The sequence below is a fragment of the Sciurus carolinensis genome, chromosome 12, assembly GCF_902686445.1.
Source record: "Sciurus carolinensis chromosome 12, mSciCar1.2, whole genome shotgun sequence".
Taxonomy (NCBI): Eukaryota; Metazoa; Chordata; class Mammalia; order Rodentia; family Sciuridae; genus Sciurus; species Sciurus carolinensis.
In genome coordinates this window covers 38,919,115-38,928,371 of record NC_062224.1, presented here as the reverse complement: position 1 = coordinate 38,928,371, position 9,257 = coordinate 38,919,115, and the positions used below count along the sequence as shown (strand labels likewise).

The 9,257-nt window shown below is 44.7% G+C and overlaps 1 pseudogene; it reads left to right on the top strand.

Annotated features, from left to right (window-relative positions):
* Nucleotides 1-3,073: 3,073 nt before the first annotated feature.
* Nucleotides 3,074-5,008, top strand: LOC124961261 (microtubule-associated protein 10-like; annotated as a pseudogene).
* The last annotated feature ends 4,249 nt before the right edge of the window (nt 5,009-9,257 follow it).

Below are 9,257 nucleotides of genomic sequence, written 5' to 3'. Positions count from 1 at the left end.
CTGAAGCAGAGCAAAGGCTGGGGCAACATGGCAGGCAGGCTCAGCTCCATAGGGCAACCTCTAGTAAACCACCCAGGGGCTCTCTGCAACCTTTGGAGTCCCTGGGGCAGGTTGTCACTGCTGCTGCTGCTCCACTGTCATCTCTGGGCATGGCGCATGTTGAGAGTGGTGATTCATAGCTAACAACAACCACTTCATTTCTTCCACTTCCCCTTGAAGGTGTGAAAGGAGCTATGACTACGTGAATGTATACACCTTTCTGATATTTGCTGGCAGGATTGCAATACCATGCTGCTTACTAGATAGCTGTTAAACAGCAAGTTAGTCATTGACAATATGCCAGGAAGTGAGTGGTCATTCTCAAACAACAGAACAGGTTCCCTTGGTAACAGTGATCTTAGACTGAGTAAACAGACATCGCTGGAAGGAGGCCTCAACAATCTTTCAGCATGCCCTGAGGAAGTATGAGACAATCTGAGTGGATGCTCCCAGAGTTTGTGAACCTGGGCTGGAATTACATTTATGAACAGTGAGTAAGCTGGTATTTTAACCCAGGACTGTTCAACTTGAAGCCTGTGCTGATTCCACCATGCTACACTTCTTGCCAATGAGTCTTTGTTTCCACGGCTCCTCCTTTCAAACATGCATACCATTTGGCTTATCGATGAACCCATGCTTTCCAATCTCTTGAGGTGCTGCACAATTTCACTCTCCCCTTCCTTTCTGGCAGATTTATCAGTAGGGTGTAAGCCACTCTTTCCCTCCAGTCAGTAGCAGAGCTCTTGTTTACTCTCCACCCCCACCTCAGCTCCTGCCTTCCTGCCCACTTGGCAGTCTTTTCTTGACCTTCTTTAGTGAATGAATTTCCAGTAACAATTTCTACAGACTCATTTAAACTATACTGCTGAGCCTTGGTTCTGTTAGAATTCAAAAGCTATTTCTTATGCATATTGAAAGTAGCAATCATGCTCTGATGGTAACTCTGGCAGAGTTATGGGATGTTAAATTAGTTTAATGACAGCACATGGAAAAACTATTACTTCCTCCTTGCCAGAAACTAAGAAACAGAAAGGAGGAAAATACTTGGAATGAAAAGATCTGCGTTTAAACACCAGACATGTTAACTAAGGAAAAGTCATCTCATCTTTACCAACAACAGAATATGAGGTGATGTTATTATGGTTCTGGTTTTCACTGTGTTTAGGTGTGTGAGGGTGCAACCCAGGTAGAAAAGGGGACATGTGGCTTAGATTCCAGAAGCCTCCAATCAAGTCTTGGGGTAAGGGATGTCTTTCTGGGCAGGCTTTTATCTGGGATCCTGAATGAAGACCAGAGGTATCTGCTTCTCCTGACAGAAATCGTCACTCCAGGAATATGATGTGGTCTGGAGCCTTGAAATGCAAGCCTCTGGGAATCCATGGAGCACAAGGGAGCTGCTGTAGCCTGTTTCTCCAGGAATTTTCAGAGGTGAGGTTCCCAGTTTGTCACAGCAAGCCAGCATCTGACGGGTTTTAAACTATGGTTGAGGGCTCTGACTTTGCTGTTTCATGTTTTTGAAATTAAAACTGCAGATTGTTTCCATCTTTAAAAAATGTTCCTCTTAGAATTGTCTTAATTTAGCTATTACATCCTCACCTTCTTGTTATATACTTTTATATGGGAAATGGAAGCACTACTGTCAAGAGAACAGGCAGTCCTCAACTCACCATGAAGTCACCTCCTGAGGTACTCAGTGTAGGCTGAAAATGTCACCCCTAACCTGCGGCACTGTAGCTTACCAAGCCTGGCCCAGACGTGCTCAGAACAGCAGCCCGCAGTAGGGCAAAATCCCCTAAGGTAAAGCCCAGTTTATAATCAAGCACCAAATACCTTATGTAATTGATTCAATGCTTTATAAAACAATGGTTGGATGGGCAAACTTTCCCACTATTGTAAGATCAAAACAAAACAAGACAAATTCCAAGTTGGGGACTGTCTGTATTGTATTCCTAAACAAGGAGATTGAACTCCATTTCCTCCTAAGTAGGTCCACACAGGTTCTTTCCTCAGTTCCTGGCAGCAAGCCCTTCCAGTCCCGACTGCCTCAGGGCGGTGGGTTTGCACCCGTGGAGTGTAAGGGATGCTAGCCGAACAGACCTCGCAGGATCCTGGAGGGTGAGGGATGCTGGCTGAACAGACCTCAGACCTCGCAGGTCGCTGGTCGGACTTCAGGGTGGGCATGAGGTCTGACCCAGATGGCTGTCCCACACCGACCCGGGATGCCAGCTGCAGCGGCGCGGGCGGTGGGGCCTGGTGGGAAGGGGCTCCCCTATGGCGGTTGTCCGCAGGTGGCCGTGTGCCGTTGGTCCTGCGGGGTCACGGAGGGCCCTGATCACTTCAGCGTCTGGCCCGACCCCGGGTTACATGGGACCTGCCTCTGCCCCGAGCCTCGGCGTCCACCCAGCGACCCGGAACCCACGCCCTCGGCCTTCCGCCCCAGGGCCTGGCAGCCGGCCGACCCAGTCTCCAGAGACTTCCGGTGGCCTCCTCGCCTCTCGCAAGAGCGCGCACCCGCCACTTCCGGCGACGGCGCTGCCTGGCAACCGGGTTGGCGGTTGAGCGGTTCTCGCTGGAGGTGCTGGTGGACTAGGTGCGCCTGGAAGCCGCGCCGCCTCCCGGCCCCGCTGTTGTCTTCCCGCTGCTGGATTTCCCGCCACTTATGGTTCGCGGGCCCGCCAAGCCCACCGTGCTGCCCGGCAGCGTCCTGGGCTTCGGGTGCGGCAAGGCCTGTGTCTTCCACCTGCGCCCTTCCGCCCTGCGCTGCCCTGCGCCGCCCGCGGTTACTGTGCCCCGCTGCTGCAGCTGCCAGCCGCATCCGGCCCGCGCCGCGCCTGCTGGGCGCCTGGGACGTCCCGCTGCCCCCAGCCCGCGGACCCGGCAGCCGGGGCATCTTTGTCCTGCTGGACCCGGCGGGCCGGCGCATTGGGGATCTGGCGCTGTTCTGCCGCCTGACGGAGATGGACATGGACGGCCGCGCCCGTGACCCCGCCGGCTCGGCCCCCAGGACGCGGCCCCAGCTGCCCTCGACCCCGCCATGGCGCGGGAAGGAGCCCCCGGCCCTGTCCGCGCGGGCTCCCCGGAGAACAGCAAACCTGGCCCTGCGGAGGCTGCGGACAGCAGTGTCAGCACCATCAGCACCTCCAGCGAGGAAGACGCCTAGCTGAACCTGGAAACCAACACCTTTTGCCCTCCTCCTCTGTATTACACTCACTTGACCCAAGAAAGGAAGCTTCCTGCAGGAGTCAAAATCACCATTGAGCCCCAAAGGGACGGACCTGAGGAGCTGGGTGATGCCTTGCCGGAAAAAGTACTTGTAAACCCTCCAACACATCTGAGCCCTCCAAAAGGTACAGATTCTGCAACACAGGTGACTCCTTTGGTGCTTTTCAGTTCACCAGGGAGTCAGGATGTAGTAGCCCATAATGAATCTACATGTCGCCCTCAACTGAGCAAAATACAGACAGTACAATAAGGCAGCTTCCTTTGCTGAATGCTTTGTTAATTAAGCTGTCCTTCTTATACAACCAACCCATGGAGAGTCCAACTCATGTGCATCCCCAGATAGCCTGGTTGTATAGAACCGAGGATAAGAAGATACCAGAATCTTATGCCAAATCCACGTGTCAGTCTGAATCTAAGGATAAGTTTTCAGTGGGGGACCATGAAAAGTCAGTGAGCCTTCAGTGTAGAAAGAACAAAGTTGAAAACCTTAAGAAAGGTAAATATTTTGAGAACAGTGGCAACTGTCAAAAGAGGGTGACTAGAGGGCATCTACTTTATGGCCTAACAAATACAGAGTCCCTTTAAAGCAGACAAATCCTGACATATTAATAGTACATGAAAAGAGAATAGTACAGAAAAATAAATGCAAGCACAAACGTTGGGTACAAGTACAAAATTCAGAATTCCATCCTCTAAAGTTAAAGTATTAAGCTTTGCAGAACAAAGTCAGAAGCCACATCAGCTGCCTAGAGATCAGTATTTATATTCAGATGCATCTTCTGCTGAAAATAGTGATACCTCAAGGCAAATTAGTGAAATCTTTGATGAGCCCAGCACAACTAAAGAAAAAAGACAACTGATTGTGGTGAAAACAGAACCAGCAGTGGTTCATTGGGAAGAATTATGAGTTCTGTATATTCCATTATTCCAAGAAGATTGACTCCTACAAATATTTCAGAAGATAAACTGGAAACCAGAGTCCAAAGTCCATGTGTTTTCTAACAAGATGCTGTTGCTGACAGAATTGTAAATAAAGAAATAGATGATTGGCAGCTCAGAACCACAGATTATGAAGTTCCTGATGAAATGAGTGAAAATAGTTGCCATGAAAGCATCTCAGAACTGAAGTATTCAGATGATTTCACCAGCCCTTGCTATTCAGAAGACTTCTACACCACAGAGGAGACGAGCAAGAGTTTGCAAACTCATGATAGCAATCCAGGGGCAGGAATTTCATGTAACAGTAGCTCTAGTGGAGCAAGACCACCCTCAAGGAAAAGTAGCAGTGAAAAGAGTTCTGTTCTTAGCCCACTCTTTCTGACTGGATCACCAGTACTCTCACAAAAGAGAAGGCATCTTTCAAAGACTCAGGACAAAATCATGGAGAAGGCATCTAGTAACTCCACCAGTAATTTATCTTCATCCCACGGGACTGAGGAAAAAGAAAGCCAGATAGACCAAAATAGTAGGCATAACTCTTAAGGGTAAAAAAAGAGGTCAAGACTTCTCTATGAAACTTAAAGCAGAAACTAGTTGCAAATGGTCAGAAAAAAAGCCCGTCACCGTGGACATCTCAAGTGAGTTCTTACCTACCCTCTAATTTGTCAGAACTGGAACTCAACATTCTGGATGGCCATACATCAGATCACTTTGAAGAAGAGGATGACATTGGTTCACTAAGAATTCAAAGCAATACAAAGATATCTGTGAGTTAGTAATAAACAGACTTCTGGGATATACGGTGTAAAAATGTGCTTTAAAAAATTTATGTGTACTGTTAAAAATTTTAATTACATTATTTTAGTGCATAAATTATGTGAATAGTTTTTATAAGAAGAGTAAATGTCATTCCTTTATGCTTAACTAATATTCTACCTTAAAGCTGATAATATTGATCATGAGATCACCTCATAACTTAGTAAGATTTCTTTATGAGTTAGTTAAAAATAAAAGTGTCTCTAAACTTGTGAAATATGGAATATTCTAAAGCTGACTTCATTGAAAAAAAGGTTAGTTAATAAGGATGCCTGCAAATTTTAATGGGATTCAGTTATTTAACAAATATATAAGACATTTTGTGAGATGCAGAAAGATAAAAAAAATTAATATATAGTTCTTGCTCTTAAAAGAACTTACAACATGTGTGTGTATGTAAATACACATACATTGTACACACACACACACACACACACACACACACATACAATATCAGAGAGGTACACATCCTGGGATCCACAATAGATGGAGTCCCTTTTAATAGTGTTCTATATTTTCATTTAACCACAATCTGCATGATTGCTTGATTAATGTTTGTCTTCCACTAGTCTGAAGTGTTGTGATGAGAAGGACCCTGTGTCTATTTTTAGCACCCAGCACAGTCCTTGGCATGTCATTGGAATGCAATGAAAATATTTGTTGATCAAAATAAATGATTGCTAGCATTTAAAATACCTTATGAAAAGTTATAGAAAAAAAAAGTTATAGTAGTAATAACAAGCAGAAACCATGAAAAGAAACCTGTGAAAACCCTTATTAAGACATGTTTGACTAATATCTGTGTTTTGCTGCTGCATGTGAACAATCTTTAGGTGTTCTCTGAAGCATCTGGAGAGGGGAGTTTAAAAAAAAAAGTTGTCTTCCTCTGTGGTTTCTTGAATAGGAGTTCAGTGTATTGCTCGTCCGTTGAGGTTCAGTGATTATTTTTAATGTGTGAAAATTTGTTTTCAAGTCTAGTGATAATTTATAATTTCTTCCATTGATTTTATACTTTGACTTTATTCTGTGTTCAGATATTTGCATATATTTTCTTCTGACCTCTAACTTTTTGACTTTGAATATGTGAAGGTCCTAATTTTCCTTTTTTATAAGTAATTAATTATATGGTATTATCTCCTGAATGATCTTAAAGGTAGGTAAGATTTAGAGAGATGGTAAGAAGAGAAGAGGGTGTTCTGTGTGGGGGACCAGCATGCATAAAGGATCAATGGACACCAGCATGCAATTCGTGGGAGATGGAGAACTTTACCTTGATTTGAATAATAGGTTCTGCTACACAGTGATGTTGAGTAATCCCTTTTACTTTGCTCACTAAGGTTCCCAGCACCAGAGTAAATTACCGAAGGTAGGAATTGGGCTTTTAATTATTTTGAGTCTTCCTTCATCTGTAGTTATAGCCATGGCTAATCATCATTCAGACTTACTGGTGGCTTGGTGAGAGTTCTAACTCTATCCCCAGTCATCCAGTCCAATAGGTGAGTTTCAGATCCTACTTGTTCTAACTTGGATAAAATATGTAGAGAGTTGTACAGAATGACAGTACATGAACCAAAATTTGCAGGATTTTTCTTTTCTCATTTTTAACCTAAATACAAAAAAAAAAAAAAAAAAAAAAAACTGATGTGGTCAAGACCAAGGTATTCTTCCTGACTTTCTTCAGGAATCAGTCATGCCAAGCAGAAACTGACTTCAGGATGGGTATCTTGAGGTTGGAGTGCTGACTCTTCATGCATTTTCTTATTTTCCAAACAGTTCCTAGGTTTATTACACTAATAAGATATAGCCATTTAGAAAAGGCTAGAAAATTCAGGTAAGAGCTTTTGCCTTAAAATATGTACTAAGGAAAGATTATGGTCCTTTCCTCCCAAAATCCTGCTGAAAAGAGAGGTGTAAAAATAATAACCTAAAGTTTACAGAAAATACCAGTGGTGGACAAGACAGTTGGAGGAACTTCTGGAAGATCAAAGCAGATGGGACTAAGTTGATGAATAATGGGGCTAGAAATCCACCCTTCAGCATAGCCAGGAGGGGACTGCCTGAAGAAGACTCCATGGGTCAGAGAGCACAGCCACCAAGCCAACAGCAGCAGGAGGCTTCTCCAAGTGCTAAGTTAAGTTGGGTATGGCTTTGTGCAGGGTGTCAGCACTGTGGGGACACAATAACTGCCTTTCACTCAGGAGGAAAGGGAACTCTGAGCCAGGGCATGAGTGAAGACAGAGTTTTCTAAAATACGAGGAGACTGTACCAGCACAGGGAACACCGAACATTTTCCTGCAAACCTAGGTAAGGGCCCGGTTGTAGGCTTCGTCATTTCTGTGTATCATGTCTTTCCAAGACAGTTACACAAGAACGCTTCCTTTAAGTGCCTCTGGGATGATGGTGAGGACCATGGGGAAGGAGCTGTCTCAGTCCATCATAATAGAGCAGTCCGAAGCTTACAGAATGAGGTGGAGATGATGGAACTTGGCTTTGAATCAGATATTGAGTAGAAGAATGCTTGGCAGCAGGACTCTGGGTTTTAGAGGAGAGACTGTGTTTATCCCAGAACAGGACAGGGTAGATTAGACAAGCTCCCAGTTCTTGAGTGATAGTAAGACAACAGCCAAAGATTGATGTTGGAGAGACAGCATGGAATGGAGTGGCCCCCAGTCAGGAATCGGTCATGACTGCTTGAAAGAATATGCATGTATTTCATTTCCTTTTTGTCTTCGCCTTGGTTTTAATTCAGCTCTTTTTGAAAGATCTAGTCCTATAAAAGCAATGGGGAATGGATTTGTTCGTGGCTCATAATTGATTTGAAATGCTAGAGGAAGAGCCACAAGCCCCCAGAGTCTGCATGTTCATATACTGAGGGAAAAAAAAAAAAAAAAGGCAGGGACTCTTAGAAGCCCTTCCTTTCTACCCAGAGATTTCTTCTTCGGCTATCTGCTAAAACCTTAGAGGGCTTTGCATTTTCTTTTATTGAGGGAAGCTGTTCAATTGTAGTCTAACACCCATCAACTGCCTCTCAGAACTTGTGATTTCAGTATCAACTGGAGTGAATTGGGACAGATTTCTGGACCCAGGATGATGAAACAATGGGTTGCAGTAGATGTAGAAGAGTCTGCAGTTGCATTGTTCTGGAAATGGTTGCTTGCATATTCAGAATCTGTGAAAATGTTTGCAGGTACTTTGGGACAGCATTTATTAGCCTGAGGTGAAAGATCTTTTTAATCTGAGAATGTCCTGAGTGTGGACATGTGCTGCTTGTTGGCGATGCACCCTGTTCCCAGTGGTGGCCTTGCCCGCAGCCAAGCACTCAGGAGGGCGGCCTCAAGTTTCCAGGTGAAACCTTCCATTCCAGCTGCTTTTCTGCATGTCTGATTTCTTGGGACTGCTCTCCTGCCTCCCTGGTCACCTCTAAGAATGAGTGTGAGAGCTTCTTACTCAAATTATGGCCTTGCTCTTTAATGAAAATGAGAGGTACTAAAAAAGTCACTTGACGTCATCTTTGTTGTCAGTACTTTGGCACCAATGCCCCCTTACCTGGGTGAGCACTTTCAAACTCACAAGGCCTTTCATATCCTCGTTTTGTCTTTACAAGAGTCCAGCGAACTTAGATGAGGAAACGGAGGCTATTTCCATACTCATTGCCTATCTCACATCCACAAAGAACTGACCCAGAAAATTCATGTTCCTTCAATACTTACATAAGTTCCACAAGCAGGGTGGATAGTGTATAAACAGATAAAATCCCAATTTTAAGCTGGATGCAGTGGCGCATGCCTATATTCCCAGGGGCTTGGGAGGTTGAGGCAGGAAGATAGTGAGTTCAAAGCCTGTGTTAGCAACAGGGAGGCACCAAGCAACTCAGTGAGACCCTGTCTCTAAATAAAATACAAAAAAGGACTGGGAATGTGTGCCCTAAGTTCAATCCTCAGTACCCTCCCAACACACACCAAAAAATCCCAATTTTATGCTAATTTCCTGAAGCAAGCACCGTCATCATGAAATCTCCCTGCTTGGCTGATTTCTGTGTAGAAAACATCTTGTTGACTATTTGCTCAGTGTTGCACAGGGGTCTCCAGAACCTGTTCCTATTTTTGACTGAACTTTATGCCTGTTGGTCAGCAATTTCCATTTCCCCTCATGCCAACACTGAGAACCCATCCCACTCTGATTATACCCATCTCACCATTTTAGTTTCCTCACAATGTCAAATCTGTAGTATCTTCTGTGAC